The 18,049-nt window shown below is 38.9% G+C and overlaps 1 pseudogene; it reads right to left on the bottom strand.

Annotated features, from left to right (window-relative positions):
* Nucleotides 1–17,640, bottom strand: part of LOC101417177 (EF-hand domain-containing family member C2-like) — a 73,976-nt pseudogene extending 56,336 nt beyond the window's left edge.
* Between the last annotated feature and the right edge of the window lie 409 nt (nucleotides 17,641–18,049).

Genomic DNA, 18,049 nt, shown 5'->3' with positions numbered 1-18,049 from the left:
CTGTTTGCCTCATGTATTTGGAGGTGCCCTTGTTAGGAGCATAAATATTTATGATTGTTTGTTCTTCTTGAAAGATTGTCCTTTTCACTAATATGTAGTATCCTTCTTTGTCTCTCACAATTGTTTCACATTTAAAGTCTATTTTGTCAGATATTAGTATAGCTATGCCTGCCTTTTTTTTGTTATTGTTTGCTTGTAAGATTGTATTCCAACAATTCATTTTCAACCTCCATGAATCCCTTGGTCTAAGATGTGTTTCTTGTACATAGCATATAGAGGGGTCCTATTTCTTATCCAGTCTCTCAGTCTGAATCTTTTGATAGGTGAGTTTAACCCATTGACATTCAGTGTTATTACTTTCAAGGAATTATCTATGTTAGCCATATTTGGTTTGTACTTGTGTTTGTCATATTTTGTTTTTTTCCTTCTCTTTTTGTCTTTTTTGTTGCTCTTACACTCTCCTCCAACTCTGCCTCAACTGTTTTTTTCCTTTCTTCCTGCAGAACTCCCTTTATTATTTCTTGAAGGGCAGAGTTTCTGTTGCCATACTCTTTCAATTTCTTGTTATCTGTGAATATTTTGAACTCTCCATCATTTTTGAGTTCTAGTTTAGCTGGGTAGAGTATTCTTGGTTGGAAATTTTTTTCTTTTAGTACCTTGACTATATCATACCACTACCTTCTCACCTCCATGTTTTCAGATGAGAAATCAGCATTTAATCTTATGGAGCCTCCCTTGTAAATGATGTTTTTCTTTTCTCTTGCTGCTTTTAGAATTTTCTCTTTTTCTTGAGCATTGGATAATTTGACAAGTATATGTCTTCTGGTGGGCCTGTTGGGATTTATGGTGTTTGGGGTGTGTTGTGCTTCCTGGACATGTACATCCATCTCTCTCAGTAGATTTGGGAAGTTTTCAGCCATTATTTCCTCCAACACCCCTTCTGTCCCCTTTCCCTTCTCTTCTCCTTCTGGGATGCCTGTAATACATATGTTTGTGTGTTTTGCTTTGTCATTCAGGTCCCTAAGTCCTAGCTGGATTTTTTCTATCTTTTTATCGATCAATTCTACTATCTGTTTGATTTCATATGTACGGTCTTCCACATCGCTAATTCTCTCCTCTGCCTCTTCTAATCTGCTGCTATTTGCTGAGAGTGTATTTTTGATTTCTTGAACTGTGGTTTTCATCACCATCATATCTGCTATCTTTTTGCATATGTCTGCAATTTCCTCTCCAAGTGTTTTCTTCATATTGTTAATCTCTTCCTTTACTTCATTAAATTGGTCTCTAATATATGTTTTGAGATCTTTAATTACTTGTCTGATGTTCTGTTCCACTTCTTGGTTTTTAGTTTGTTCATTGGATTCAGCCATGTTTTCCTGATAATTTGTTTGGTTTGTAGTTTTTTGTTGCTGCCTGGTCATCATTTTATCTTGACAGGTTTAATCAGTTCTTCAGCTTCTTTGTCTAGTCTTAGGGATTAATTAGTTGTTGTTCATGTGTAAGTGTTATGTCTGCTCTTTGTCACTTTGTTCTTCTTACTCTAATTTCTTGTTGCTGGCTAAGTTCACTTTGAAGGAAAATATTAGGGCCAGGGAAAGCAAAATGAGTAAGAAAAGAAAATGTATAAAGTAGTATTGGTAATAAATGTTAACAGATCAGCAATGTGAGATCTAGGAGAATGGATATTAGACTCATGTAAGTTGTGTAGAGTTATAGCAGTAAGTAGAGTACCTATAATGAGATAGTGAACTGAATATGGGGAGGAATTTAGTATGAATTAAAAAGCCAGTGTTTTCATGAGAGAGGGAAAGAGAGAAAAAAAAGACAATAATATCAAGGCTGGATAAAAGACAGAAAACAGAACAAAGTTATTGGAAATTAAAAGTCAGACAATTTGGGGGCCAAAGAAAGGGAGGTGGAATGTAAGAGAAACAGTAGATGATGGAGGATAGCAGGATGTGGGGGAAAGGGGATAGTGTAGGTGGCCAAGATAAATTCACACAGAAAAGAGGAAATGGAGGATGAGGAAACACAGCAAGTGTGAAGTGCTCCCTGTAGCATCTATTATATAAATAAAATAAAATAAAATAAGAAGAAAAGGAGGGAAAAGAAAAAAAAGAGAAGAGGAAAGGGGGTGGGCAAAGAAAAGTGGGGGGGGGGAACAAGTAAGAAAAAGAAAAGGAGAAAAAAAACTAAATAAATGAAAAAGGACCTTGGATGATAAAATGGGAGAAAAGCCCAGGAGACAATGCAATAATAGCAACCAAGACAGAAAAAAAAAAGGAAAAAAGAAAAAGAAAAAGAAAAAAAACCACAAACACTGAGGGCTAGGGTAATCAAGGAACTCAGATGGACCTCAGGGCACGGTGGATTCAGGGATGGGAAGTCTGTGTCACTGCAGACTCAAGGTGTGTAAGTCTCTGGAGGGGGGGCCACCAGGGTTTAGGGGACACAGACCTGGGAACCACGCATTTGGTTAACAGGGGGCCTGGGAGCACCACAGCACAACACAGCCTTTAGGAATCCCCGCAGCTGGGCACCAGCCCTAGGGGTAGGGGTCCCTCCTGCAACCTCTGACCTCCGTGTCAGAAACCCAAAATTCCACCTCTCACAAGAAACTCTTCTGTCACTGTCTCACCAAATCGACATCCAGACACCTCCTGCCCTGCAAGCCCCCGAAGCAGCCTGCTCAGGATTTGGGATCACCGCTGCACTCTATATTGAATTCTATTGACTGTTTTCAGAAGAATTGGCATCTTATCAATTTTGAGTTGTCTAATTCATATAGGTCTTCCTTAATTTTGGTAATGTTTTATAGTTTAATTGTACAGGTCTTGCATATATTTTGTTAATCCTCCTATATCAGTCTTGGTTATTCTTCTCTTTTCCCAAGTTCAACTGTAAGCTATCAGGCATATAGCAAGGCTGATCTCTTGAACTGCTCTGTGGGCCCAGCCAGTTGGGGCTTCATGCTTAAGCTATTCTTTCTGTTACAAGCAGGATCAAACATGGCAGTTCCCTTTTATCTCTTTGTATGTCTATCCATGTAAGTTCATTTATATCAGACCCAATGAGGGGGTGGGAACTTCAACTGAGTCACACCTCACTTATATAGTACAATCAAAATCTCTAAAGCAATCTTATTAAAGAACCTAATCAAAGGCTCCTCAACTAAATTTAATGTAATCAAAGGGTATCATACCCAGAGGAATAGATAGTTTACCAACATAATTTTTCTCCTTTTGGGATTCATAAAATAATTTCAAACTGCCATATTACTTCTAGTAGCATTTTTACATATTCTATAGGATTTTAAAAAATGTTATGTAGTCATGTCATATGCTAATAAAGCCAGTTTTACTTCTTCCTTTTCAACCTGTATGCCTCCTATTTAATTTTTCTTGCTTTACAGTGACTAGGGAGTCTAATGCAGCATTGAATAGAAGTGGTGAAAGTAGATATCCTTGCCTTGTTCCTGATCTTAGAGGGAAAAACACTCAGTCTTTTGACCAGTAAGTATGATGTTAGCTGTAGATTTTTAGTAGGTGCCATTTATTAGGTTGAGGAATTTCCTTCTTCTCCTAGTTTACTAAGAATCTTTATTGTGAACAGGTATTGAATTTTCTCAAATGTTTGTTCTCCTTTATCTGTTAACATGGTGAACTATATTAAATGATTTTGAATGTTAAACCAACATCGTATTCCATGGATAAACCCCGCTTGCTCATGGTGCATAATCTTTTTATATGTTGCTATATTCAGTTACTAGTGTTTTGAAGAATGTTGGCCTCTATATTTGTGAAGCAAATTAGTCTGTAATTTTTTGTAAAACAAACAAAAAACACGCTACTATTGTTCTAAGTCAAGAGTCAACAAAGCATGTATGGCTCATGGGCCAAATCTGGTCCAGCCTTTTTTTATAAATAAAGTTTAATTGAAATACACCCACACTTATTCATTTATTTATCATTTATGACTGCTTTCATGCTACAATGGCATCTTTGAGTAGTTATGACTGACTGATCCAGAAAGCCTAAAATATTTCTTATCTTGGCCTTTACAGAAAATGTTTTCTGATTCCTGCTCTAAACCACGACACATTTAGATATGGAATTCTGAGAATAATTTCAGTCATTATTCTACCAGAAAGAAATGAGACTGGCAAAAAAAAGGAAAAAAATTCCAGAGAAGGTAACTGTCTTATTTTACCACAGGGCTGCTGATGCAAAATATCAGAAATGTGGATGGCAAAATATCCAAATCAAAACACCATCAGATATGCTTTCTCAATAAAGTTAGCTACTGGTGATCCTGGAATCCTGCCATTTGGTGAGGCAAGTTGTTGGGCTATTTCTGCCTAGAACCCTGCCTTCTCCTCAAAGCTGTCTCCCCAAGTTCGGCTGTAGATGATGAGGCATATGGAAAGGCTCATCTCCCAGCCCTGAGCTGCTCTGTAGACCTAGCCTCTCAGGGACCTTTTTCTCTATGCCCTATGCTCTGCTGATTCCAGGCTCTGGGACCTCTCTCATCCTCTTATGTCTTCTCTGTTTTTCTGTATCCACTTATCAGTTGATGGACATTTGGGTTGCTTCCATCTTTTGGCAATGGTGAATAATGCCACTATGAACATAGTGTGAAAATATCTGTTCAAGTCCCTGCTGTCAATTTTTTGCAGTATGTACCTATAAGTGGGATCATAGGGCATATGATAATTCAGTATATAACTTTCTGAGGAACTCCCAAACTGTTTCCCACAGCATTTGCATCATTTTACATTCCCACCATCAAAGAATGAGTGTTCCTATTTCCCAATATCCTCTCCAACATTTGCTATCATCTGTGTTTTAAAAAATAGTAGCCATTTTAGTGGGTGTAAAATGGAATCTCCGTGAGTTTTTTTCTCGTTTTATTCATGTAGCAAACTTTATTTTTAAAGAAGGTTTAGATTACAGAAAAGTCACATCAAAAGTACTGTGGGTACAGTTACCGGACATTGTATGTCCTCCCATGACCCACTGGGTGGAACATGGTAGAGTGTGGACTATGATGTGGACCATTGACCATGAGGTGCAGTGGTGCTCTGAGATGTATTCACCAAATGCAATGAATGTCGCATAATGATGGAGGAAATTGTTGTTATGGGGGGAGGAGTGGGGTGAGGGGGATGGGGGGTATATGGGGACCTCATATTTTTTTAAATGTAATATTAAAAAAATAAAGACAAAAAACAAAACAAAATAAAACATACCAGTGGGAAAAAAAAGTATAGGGGATTCCTATATACCCTACCCCTTCCCCGTCCCACATTTTCTTCTATTAATAACATTTTACATTACTAACCTGCATTTTATTTTCTGATTCTATGAATTTGCTTATTGTAATTATTTCATATCTGTGAGATCAAACAATATTTGTCCTTTTGTTACAATTGCTGAACAAATATTGAAGCATTGCTACTAACCAAGGTCTATAGTTTACATTATACTTTGCATGTTACAGTTTTTGGGTTTTGACAAAATGTAAAGTGGACTATATCCGTCATTGCAATATCATGTGGAACAATTCCAATGCCTTAAAAATCCCTTATGTTCCACCTATTCTTCCCTCCCCCTCCCCTTAGAACCTCTGGTGGCCACTGCCTTTATAACATTGTTAAATTACTATTAATATAATAAGTCTGCTTTGGTCCATGGTTGCATTTCCCCCTTATGTTTGTTCATTCCTCAATCTTGAGGATTTGGGGGTGGTGATGCCCTTTCTGATTCAGATTGAGAGGCACTTAGGTCTTGGGGGGCAGATGTAAGGAACTCTCTTGTGCAGTTGTAGATCCTTTTTGCTTTTTGGGATGGGGATTGTCCATCATCATCCCTTTCTTAGTCGTACTGAGTGAGTCTGATGATCTGAAGAGTAGGTTTTGGCTGCAACTCTGCTGAGATTCAGGGTTCAACCGGCATATGAACAGAACAAAGATTTAAGTCCCTGGGACATATTTATTGGGTATAGTGCCGATTATAGTTTCAAATAAAAAGGGTAGAAGAATTATGTGTAGGGAAGTTATAAATGAGCCTAATTCTGTTATAGTGGGGAAATAAATTATCATATATTCCAAGGTAAGGCCCACTGATGGGGTGCTGATTTCATGGGGTTTGTCCTGAATGCCTCCATATGTTTTCTTGTACAAGCTTTATAATTTAGGTTCTTATATTTAAGTTTTTGACACATTTTGAGTTAGTTTTTGAATATGGTGTGAGGTAGTGATCCACTTTTATTTTTCTGCATATGGATATCCAGTTTTCCAAGCACCATTTGTTGAAGAGATTGTTCTTTCCCCATTGAGTGGACTTGGCTCCTTTGTCAAAAATCAATTGTCTATCTCTGGGATCCTGCTGAGGCGTGCATAAGCATTATGCCTCACCAGGGTCCCAGAGACAGTCAAAGTAGATAGAAGCCCAGGTACTGGTTCTCCTGAGGGCTACAGAGACCCACAGGTACTATGGTCATGGCAGATGGCTCTGGAGTTCAGTGCCATGTCAGTTGGCCCTACTTTGGAGTTTGTGTTCGTGAGTATGATAGAGTTGGACTCAGATATGATCTTTCTACACATGCCTCTTCTGTGACTTTTACCGGGCCTGTGGTTGGCACCGGGGTTGGTGTATACTCAGAAGACCCGAATCTATGGACTGTTCATGTGACAGCCAGGCCCTGAGCCTCAGCAGACTTGGAACTCATACCGTCTGGTTTATGGGACTTACCTTGGCCTGCGAACAGGGAAGTGAAGAAGGTCAACCATCACACCAGGGAGCCAAGAGTGCTTACAACTGCAAGCAGGAGAATTGCATCCATCAACCATGTGGAATCTAAGCTCCCTCTTGATATAGAGGGGGAGTGGACATAATCATCCCAGGGCCCACAGAACGGAGGAATAGAGTATGGACTAGAGTGGACTTACTGATATTCTACTGTGGAACTATTGTGATTACTAATGGAAGAAATTGTAGCACTGATGTGGAGAAAGTGGCCATGGTAGCTGCTGAGGATAGGGAGAGGAAAGAGGAGATATGATGTGGGGGTATTTTCAGGACATGGAATTGTCCCGGGTGGTACTGCAGGGACAGATGCTGGACATTGTATGTCCTGCCATGGCCCACTGGGTGGACTTGGGAAGAGTGTAAACTACAATGTAAACCTCTATCCATGTGGTGCAGCAGTGCTCCAAAATGTATCCACTAAATGCAATGAATGTGCCACAATGATGAAAAAGATTGCTAATGTGGGAGGAGTGGGGTGAAGGGGGTGGGGGTACATGGGGACCTCTTACATTTTTTTAATGTAACATTTTAAAAAAATCAATTGGCCATAGATGTGAGAGTTTAATTCTGAACTCTTAATTTGATTCCAATGGTTTATATGCCTGTTTTTATGCCAGTACCATACGGTTATAACTGCTATACCTTTGTAATTTTAAAAAAAATCAGAAAATGTGAGTCTTCTAACTTTGTTATTCTTTCCAAGATGGTTTTGGCAATTTGGGGCCCCTTAACTTTTTCTGTAAGTTTGATGGTTGACTTTTTGATTTCTGCAAAGAAGGCTTTTGGGATTTTGATTAGGATTGCATTGAATCTGTGAATTGATTCAAGGAGAATTTACATGATAACAATATTTAGTCTTCCAATCCATAAACATGAGATGTCCTTCTATTTTTTTAAGTGTTTTTTTTTTTTACTTCTTTTAACAATGTCTTTTAGTTTTTCTTGTACAAGTCCTTTACATTCTTGGTTAAATTTACCCTGAGATATTTGATTCTTTTAGTTCTTGTTGTAAATGAATTTTTTTCTTTATTTCTTTTTCATAACGGTCATTATCATATAGAAACACTACTAGTTTTTGTTGATCTTGTACCCTGCCACTTTGCTAAATTCATTCCCAACAAATTATTTTCAGCAATAATTAGTTTCATCAATGAAACTTGTACTCCACTACTTTGCTGAACTCTAGTACATTTTTTTTAAAATTTTTCAGAATGTCTTTCTAATTTGGATGTCTTTTATTTCTTTTTGTTGCCTAATTACTCTGGCTAAAAGTTCCAGCACAATGTTCAATGACAGTGTTGACACAGGGCATCCTTGTATCATTCCTGATCTTAGAGGGAAAGTTTTCAGCCTTTCAGCATTGAGTATGATGCAAGTTCTGGGTTTTTCATATGTGCCCTTTATCATGTTGAGGAAGTTTCCTTCTTTTCTTAGTTTTCTAAGTGTTTTTTAAAAGGGTGCTGGGTATTGTCAAATGACTCTTCTGCATTAATTGAGATGATTTTTGTTTTATTTTTGCTTTTGTTCTATTAATGTGGTTTATTACATTAATTGGTTTTCTTCTGTTTAACCATTTTTGTATTCATGCAATAAGTCTTACATGATTATGTTATATAATTATTTTAATGTGCTGTTGGATTAAGTTTACTAAATTTTGTTGAGAATTTTTGCATCTATATTTATATAAGATACTGGTCTATAATTTTCTTTTCCTTTTTTTTTTTTGTCTTTGTGTGGCCTTGGTATTAAGGTGATGTTGTCCTCATAGAATGAGTTAGGAAATGTTCCTCTTCTTCAATTTTTGGAAGAGTTCGAGAAGGATCGGTGTTAATTATTCTTGGAATATTTGGCAAAATTAACCAGTGAAGCCATCTGCTCCTGGGATTTTTGTATTTGGAAAATTTTTGATTACATATTCAAACTCTTTATTTGTCATTGGTCTGTTGAGATATTGTTTCTTCTCGAGTCAGTATAGGCAATTTGTGTGTTTCTAGAACTTTTGTCCATTTCACCTAGGTTTTCTAATTTGTTGGCAAACAGTCGTTCATAGTATCCTCTTATACTTCATTTTATTTCTGTGGGGCTAGTACTAATGTCCCCCTTTCATTTCTTTTTTTGTTTTGTTTTTAAAGATTTTATTTTATTTATTTCTCTCCCGCCCCCCCCCCCCCCACCATTATCTGCTCTCTGTGTCCATTTGCATTCTTGTCATGTGGCACCGGGAAACTGTGTCGCTTTTTTAGTTGCGTCACCTTGCTGCATCAGCTCTCCGTGTGTGAGGCGCCACTCCTGGGTGGGCTGTGCTTTTTTCACATGGGGCAGCTCTCCTTGCACGTGGGGCACCCTTATTCAGGGGACATCCCTGTGTGGCACCACACCCCTTGTGTGCAGCAGCACTGCACGTGGGCAAGCTCACCACATGGGTCTCACTTTTATTTCTGATTCTATTTATGTGTATCCTCTCCTTTTTGTTGTCAGCTTAGCTAAAGTTTTGTCAATTTTATTGATCAGTTCAAAGGATCAGCTTTGGTTTTGCTGATTCTATCTCTTTTTAAAATTCTCTATTTCATTGATCTCTGCTATAATCTTTATTATTTCCCTCTTTCTGCTCACTTTGTGTTTGGTTTGCTCTTTTTTTCTAGATCCTCCAATTGTGAGGTTAGGTCTCTGAATTGTGATTTTTCTTCTTCTTTACTGTAAGCATTCAGGGTTATAAATTTCCTCAGCACTGCCTTCGCTGCCTCACATATTTTGTGTTTTTAATGTCATTCACCTCAATGTATTTCCTAATTTCTCTTTTGATTTCTTCTTTGACCAATTGGTTGTTTAAGGAGTATATTGTTTAGTTTGCATATATTTGTGAATTTTTCCAGTTCTCCCACCTTTACTGATTTCTAGCTTCGTTCCATTGGGTTGGAGAAGATAATTATATGATTTCAATATTTTTTAATATACTAAGACTTGTTTCAGGACCTAATATATGCTCTGTCCTGGAAAATGATCCATGTGCACTCTTTATATAGAGTATATTCAAAACCATATATTTACCATTACATTTTTTTCACTTGCATTTTAAAACCTGTAAGAAGTAAACAGTTCTATTTTCATCTATATATATGTATAAAGAGTTACATACCAAAAAATACAATACAATAGTACTGGCATTTATAGTTACCCATATGGCTACCTTTACTGAGGCTGTTATTTCTTTATGCCACTTCTATTCACTGTCTATTGTCCTAGTCTTTCAGTCAGAAGAACTCATTTTATCATTCCTTGTATGGCAGGTCTAGTGGTGATGACCTCCCTCAGCTATTGGTTTTCTGGGAATGTCTTAATCTTTCACTCATTTTTGAAAGACAGTCATGCCAGATGTAAAATTCTTGGTTGGCAATTTTTTGCTTCCAGTACTTTTAATACTTTATCCCACAGCCTTCTTGCCTCCATGGAAATCAGCACTTAATCTTATTGGGATTCCCTTGTACATAAAACGTTGCTTTTCTCTTGCTGCTTTCAGTACTCCTTCCTTGTCCTTGGCATTTGACAGTTTTATCACTGTGTTTCTGGGCATGGTTCTCTTTGAATTTATCCCGTTTAGGATTACTGGACATCTTTAATGTGCATATTCATACCTCTTGTTTATTTGGATATTATTTGACTATTCCTTCTGCCTGTTTCTCTTTTTATCCATCTGGGACTCCCATAATGTATATATTGGTATGCTGGATGGTATCCCACAGGTCTCTGTTCACTTTTTTAAATTTTCTTTTTGCTCCTTAACCTGAATCATTTCAATTTCTTGTCTTCGAGTTTACTTATTCAGCTCCAATCTACTATTGAAATCCTTTAGGGAATTTTTCATATCAGTTATTGTGGTCTTCAACTCCAGAATTTCTGTTTGGTTCCTTTTCCCCCCCCCCAAAATGTTTAATAGAATCACAACTTATTGCTCTGATGTATTTGGATTTTGTGTTGTCACATATAGCCATCAAAATTCAGTTTCCTTTCATATTGTAATGAATCAAATTTTGCTGAAAATTATCATAAGTTTCTGTGATGCAAATAAATCAAACATATAATTAAAATGTTTGGTATTTCTTTAAATGACATTTTTAAAAGTGCTAGTACATTAGGAACATTACACGATGTTCTAAAAAACTAAAAGTGACAAAAGAAAATTAATTGTGGTTTATGGATTTCAATTCAATACAACCTCTGTTTCTTTTTTAAAAAAAGTTGAAATTATACTTACTGAAATAAAATTAGCAAAATTAAAGCATACAAATCGAAGAGGGGTGTATTAGACAGCAAAGGGGTGCTGGTGCAAAAATACCAGAAATTGGTTGGTTTTTATAAAGGATATTTATTTGGGGTAGGAGCTTACAGATACCAGGCCATAAAGCATAAGTTACTTCCCTCACCAAAGTCTATTTTCACGTGTTGGAGCAAGATGGCTGCCAAAGTCTGTGAGGGTTCAGGCTTCCAGGGTTCCTCTCTTCCCAGGTCCTGCTTCTCTCTGGGCTCAGGTCCTCTATTTTCTCCAGAAGGTCAGCTGTAGACTATGAGGCTCTCTAGGCTTTGCCTCTCTCCACAAGGTCAGCTGTAGACTATTAGGTAAATGACTCTGTCTCTTTCCCTGGGGTTTCTGCCATGTCTAAGGAGCCGTATCTCTTCCTCTGTGTTCTCCTGGCTTAGGTCCTCTCTTCTCGTGGCTTGCTTCTCTTTCCTCTGTGTATTTCCTTACCAGGGCTCCAGCTTAAGGCTTCAGCATCAAACTCCAACATCAAAACTCCAACATTAAGAACCCTTAACTCTGTCCTTTGCCATGCCTTTTATCTGTGAGTCCCCACCCACCAAAGGGTGAGGACTCAACGGCCTAATGACATGGCCCAATCAAAGACCTAATCATGCCCAGGTTCAGACCAGTTTACAAACATAATCCGATATCTATTTTTGGAATCCGTAACTATGTCAAACTGCTGCAAGAGGTGACACAAACTCTTCTAAGCCAAACACATCCTTTAAAAGGGGTGCTTTAGTTTGCTAAATGCTGATGAGAGCAATATATCAGAAATGGGTTGTTTTTTACAATGGAAAATTATTAGGTTAAAAGCTTACTAACTGTAAGCTTTTCACTGAGACTGTGAAAATGTCCAAAACAAGGTATCATCAGAGATGCTATCACACCAAATGTTGATTGCTGGTCATCTTGGACTCCTACCATGTGGCAGTGCAAATGGTGGATGTGCTAAGTTCTCTCTCTTCTGCTCCAGGCCCATTTTCTCCCCAAGCTCAGCTATGGGAGATCAGACATCTGGAAGGGTTCTCTCATCTCTCTCCCCTCCTCTAGGTCTTGTTGCTTCAGCTTCATGCTGTTCATGGGCTTTCTCTCTCAACCTCTCAGGGGCCTCTTTGTCTCTCCAACTTTTTTCCCCTGTGTGGTGGTGGTTTTTTAGTCCTCTGTTTATAAATGACACAAGTAAGAGGATTAAGACTCATCCTGGTTCCCACAATCTAATAAAAATTTCCTATAATGAAAACTACAATGGGTTTACAAGCACAGGAATGGGTTCACTTTACAAATAGGATTTTCTGGGATCCACAAAAGGCTCAAACCAGTGCAAGGGGTAAAAAGCTACTGAATCTCACAGGAATAGGTGATGGGCTCCCTAGTCATACATCTTCACATTTCTTGGTATAGTACAATATTGATTTCGATTTGGGCATTGGATTAATTCTCCAGTTCAGGGCAGAAGAAAAAATAATTTATTTGATTTTCACTGTCTAAAAACCAGGAATGTAAGGATCCTAGATCATCAGTGAGAGGTACCCTGGAGGACTTGTAAAGCCTTTTGATGTCTTTGCTTGGTAACACTTTTTCCCTTGATCTTCACACACACAGGGAGCAATTAGCCTGTTAAAACTCTCAAAATTATTTTTTGAGCTGCTTGTGTGCCAGGGTAATTAGGATATTCACAGGTGGATTTATGTCCTTTGGCATAACCTCATGGTCTGTGACTTTCTTGGAGGCTGTAGTCATCAATATGCTTCTGAACATATTATAATCCAGTCTTTATGTGCATAGAGTAAGCAGCTCTAAATACATGCTGGATCTCTCTTGATTGTGATTTACTTCCCAAAGCTTTTGTAAGGCAAATTCAAGGCTGCTCACTGGAAATTTATCTAAATTCTCCATGTAGTTTAAGATGTAGTCATGGCACTGAGCAAAAGGAAGATGTAACCATTCACATTTACTTTAGCTCCAACATACAACTCCTCAGACTGTATGTATTTCTATAGTTCATTTTTTAAAATTTTATTTTATTTTTTAATGATCTTTTTTAAAGTCAATAGATCATACAAAACTTTACATTAAAAAACATAAGAGGGAAGCAGATTTGGCTCACCTACCATATAGGAGGTCCAGGGTTCGGTACCCAGGGCCTCCTGGCCCATGTGATGAGCTGGCCCATATGCAGTCCTGATGCACGCAAGGAGTACCCTGCCGCACAGGGGTTTCCACCACATAGGGGAGCCCCACACGCAAGGAGTGCGCCTCGTAAGGAGAGCTTCCCAGCGCGAAAGAAAGTGCAGCCTGCCCAAGAATGGTGCCACACACATGGAGAGCTGACACAACAGGATGACACAACAAAAAGAAACACAGATTCCCGGTGCTGCTAATAAGGATGGAAGCAGTCACAGAAGAACACACAGTGAATGGACACAGAGAGCAGACAACCTGGGGAGGAAGGGGAGAAAAATAAATAAAAAATAAAATCTTAAAAAATATATATATGTATAAGAGGTTCCCATATAGCCTACACCCACCCCACCCCACTCCTCCCACATCAACAACCTCTTTCATCATTTTGGGACATTCGTTGCATTTGGTGGATACATTTTGGAGCACTACTGCACCACATGGACAATAGTTTACGTTGTAGTTTACACTCTCCCCCAGTACATTCAATGCGTTATGGCAGGATATATAATGTCTTGCACCTGTCCCTGCAATATCATTTAGGACAACTCCAAGTCCCGAAAATGCCCTCACATCACATCTTTTCTTCCCTCTCCCTGCCCTCAGCAACTACCTTGGCCACTTTCTCCACATCAATGCTACAATTTATTCCATTACTAGTCACAATAGTTCTATAGCAGAATATCAGTAAGTCCACTCTAATCCATATTTTATTCCTCCATCCTGTGGATCTTGGGATGGTGATATCCACTCCACCTCTACATTGAGAGAGGGTTTAGATCCCACATGGAAGATAGATGCAATTCTCCTGCTTGCAGTTGTAGGCACTCTTGGTTCCCTGGTGTGGTGGTTGACCATCTTCACCTCCCTGTTAGCTGACCTTGGTAAGTCCAACAAACCAGAGAGTAGGAGTTGCAATTCTGCTGAGGCTCAGGGCCCAGCTGGCACATGGACATTCCAGAGATTCAAGTCTCCTGAGTATTCACCAACCCCAGTGCCAACCAGAGGTTCACTTCTAAAGACTTCTTGTCCAACCTTCTTAACACAAACTCTTGGCAAGGACTTCCCAGCCATAATCTCTGAATTTCTCTCTGTAGAGGTAAACATTGAAATAGTTTTACTGAGATAGCATATCCTGTCCATGTCAGCACATTTGTATCTATTAATAAGTTTTGCAAAAAAAAAAGGTTATTGCTTATATTGCTATAGCTGTCTTTATCCATGAATTTCTTGATGTCCTTTTGATATGGAATGGTGTATTAGTAAGCAAAAGGGGTGTGGATGCAAAATACCAGAAATCTGTTGGCTTTTATAAAGGGTATTTATTTGCAGTAGGAGCCTACAGATACCAGGCCATAAAGCATAGGTTACTTCCTTCACCAAAGTCTATGCCCAGATGAAAAGACCAGTTTACAAACATAATCCAATATTCCTTCTTGGAATTCAGCAATAATATCAAACTGCTACACTCCACCCTCTGAAATCCAAAAAGACTTTACAATATTAAAAAAAAAACTTAAGTCCATAACAATGCAAATACTAAATCATATCATGATTAATTTAAATAAATACAGTTTGTCTTGGGACAAAGCCCCTTCTGCTATACATCTCTGAAACTTACAAAACAATTCATGTGCTTCCAATACACAAATGTACAGGTAGAAGAGGAACATTTTCATTATAATAAGGAGAAATTGTGAGGGAAACATGAGTCACTGTTTCTCTACAGTTCAGTAGACCAGCAGTACATCCTCTATTCAATCTAAGAGTCTGAGAGTCATTCTTAAGATGAAGGTTTCTTCTCCTTGGTGCCTTATGGGAACCCATCCTTTCCACATGCTAGCTCAATGACCATTTTCTTGGTTTCACCTTCATCAAGCATCTGGGTGTCAACCAAGCTCCAGACATCTCCCTCCAAGAGTGTTTGGGTGATTGCCACACCTTACCCAGTCTTTGGGTTAGAGTCTTAACCCCCCTAGTATGGTGATGTGAAGATACCATTCCCCCTAACGTTTGGTACACAGGCTCAACCCTCTCAGAGCAACGAGTTGACCACCTTGCCTTCCATAATCCATGCAGGACAGGCCCACCCTCTCAGACCTGTGGGGTGCTGACCTTAACTGCCCTAATCCTTGGGGAATGTGCTCCACCCTCTCTGTACCCTGGGGCAGCAAAACTCTCAGAATATCAGACAGGAACATCCACTCTTCAACTGCTGGAGCAAACTCACCCTCTATACACATGGGTGGGGTTCCTCTCTTGGCCCAAGGTGATGTCTTAATTCCAAATCTCAGTTTCCATGGTTTTCCTCTTAAAGTTGTTTCCCCTTCAATCTCTCCTGTCCATGTTCCTTTTAGTCCAAGCTGACAGTGGTTTTGTTCATACAGCTCTCTCAAAGACCTTGTTGTTTTAGCATGCAGGAAGCAGGGATCCAAGCCATCAGACAGTAAGACTTTCAACAAGTATTTCTGAGATAACTGCATCTTCAATCCTGATTTGTAAGTTCCATGTTTAGTTGAGTCCTCCAATGGGGCACTTTCATCTAGGTGCTTGATTTCCAGAGGCTTGAAATTTCCAGGATTAGTTTCTGTTTTCTTTGTGACCAACAAACAGTTCAGTCCTCAGCATATCTCTCTCATATAGCATTTTACTGTAAGCTGCAATCAGAAGCCAAGCTGCATTCTCCAGGTTTACTTAGGGAATTTCTTCAGCTACATGCCCAGGCTCACCATTTTCAAATTTTGCCTTCCATAAAACACCAGGAGTTAACCTTTCTAAGTTCTCTACAACTTTAAAACATAGATTGCCTTTCCTCTAGTTCCCAAAAATAGTTTCACTTATACTTCTAAGGCGTCATGAAAAATCTCTTTAGCATCCATATTGCTATCAATAGTCTCTTCAAAGCAATCTAGACCTTTTTCATCAAGCATCTCACAAGTCCTCCAAAAAATACCCATTAGCCATTTATAAAACCATTCCAGCATTTTGGTAATTGCAAAAGCACTACCCCACTCCTGGTACCAATTTCTGTATTAGTCAGCCCAAGGGGTGCTGATGCAAAATACCAAAAATCCGTTGGCTTTTTAAAAGGATATTTATTTGGGGTAGGAACTTACAGATACCAGGCCATAAAGCATAGGTTACTTCCCTCACCAGCGTATTTCCACATGTTGGAGCAAGATGGCTACTGACATCTGTCAGGGTTCAGGCTTCCTGTGTTCCTCTCTTCTCAGATCTTACTTTTCTTTCCTCTGTGTGCTTACTTCCTGGGGCTCCAGCTTAAGACTTCATCAGCAAACTCCAACACCAAAACTCCAACATTAAAAACCTTCAACTCTGTCCTTTGTCATGTCTTTTGTCTGTGAGTCCCCACACCTTGTAAACTGTGCCAGCCCTACTGGCACAAGAGGTTTATTTGAACCTCTGAATCCAATATAATCAAATATGCCCAGGTGAAAAGACCAGTTTACAAACATAATCCAATATTTCTTTTTGGAATCCATCAATAATATCAAACTGCTACAAATGTGTGTAAGGTCTAGGCAGGAACAGAGAAAATCCTCTTCACTTCCAAAGCTGTTATAAGGTGGAAATTTCCTTCTAGTTTTAGAGGAGGTGGAGTATTGCATGTAATTGAAGTAAAGTTCTCAACTCCATATTTAGTCTTATAATAGCACATTGTAAATTCATCACAGTCAGAAAGCACACTTTTCTTCCCCATACATTGATGGTGGTTCTAATGGATAGGTCTCTACCTTTGTAAAACTCCTGGTCTAATTTTCCTAACTGGTATTTATCTAACATGAAGCTACTTATTTGGTTTTCTGCTAAGCTACCATATGCATTGAAAACTGATCTGGGACATTATAGATCCTTCCAGGGCCCACTGGATGGAACGTGGGAGAGTATGGGCTATGATGTGGACCATTGACCATGAGGTGCAGCGATGCCCAGAGATATACTTACCAAATGCAATGGATGTGTCATGATGATGGGAGAGAGTGTTGCTGTGGGGGGAGTGGTGGGGTGGGGGTGGTGGGGTTGAATGGGACCTCATATTTTTTTAATGTAATATTTTAAAAAAATGAATTAAAAAAATTAAAAAAAAGAAAAAAAAAGAAAACTGACCTGTTATCTGGCCTGGCTGATAGATTCCAAGTGGGCCATTCTTGGGTAGCTTTATCCTGGACTGAGTTGAGTGGCATCACTTCTTTGTTTTCAAAATTGTATCAGACAAAAAGTAATGCAGGGTGAGTTCTTCATGGTCCCATGCCTTAGCAACTCCCCCATTTTCAGGGATTTGAATGCCCCTCTACAGCCTACATAATAGACCTTCTCTTCTTCCAACATGCTCCACTGTATAAGATAAAGAAGGTAATCCTTTGGAGGATGCTTTGATTTAATTGTTTCTTACACTGCTTTAGCTGTCTGTGAGCTCTTTCTGTCTGCAGAGGAAGCAGAAATGCATTTCCTGGGTCAGTATTTCATGCTACCACTTGATAGATTGGCATGACACAGGCACAGCAGTATGCACATAAGGCTTAGCTTGCAACCTTTAGAACAGAGCCATGGATCCCCAGTGGGAATGCAAATTGGCTTCATGCTGTTCCAGGGCAGTGTTGGGGAGGGACCAGCCAGGGCACCATGAGCTTCTCCTTTCATTTTTAAAAAAGCTATGTTTTCTTTATTTGGTGCTCGCCTTGTTACTACAAACATTTAATTGTTTTCCAGAGTTATGAGGAAAATGACACTACCAGTA

Source organism: Dasypus novemcinctus, chromosome X, assembly GCF_030445035.2.
Source record: "Dasypus novemcinctus isolate mDasNov1 chromosome X, mDasNov1.1.hap2, whole genome shotgun sequence".
NCBI classification, from domain to species: Eukaryota; Metazoa; Chordata; class Mammalia; order Cingulata; family Dasypodidae; genus Dasypus; species Dasypus novemcinctus.
This window is presented reverse-complemented; position numbering and strand designations above follow the sequence as displayed.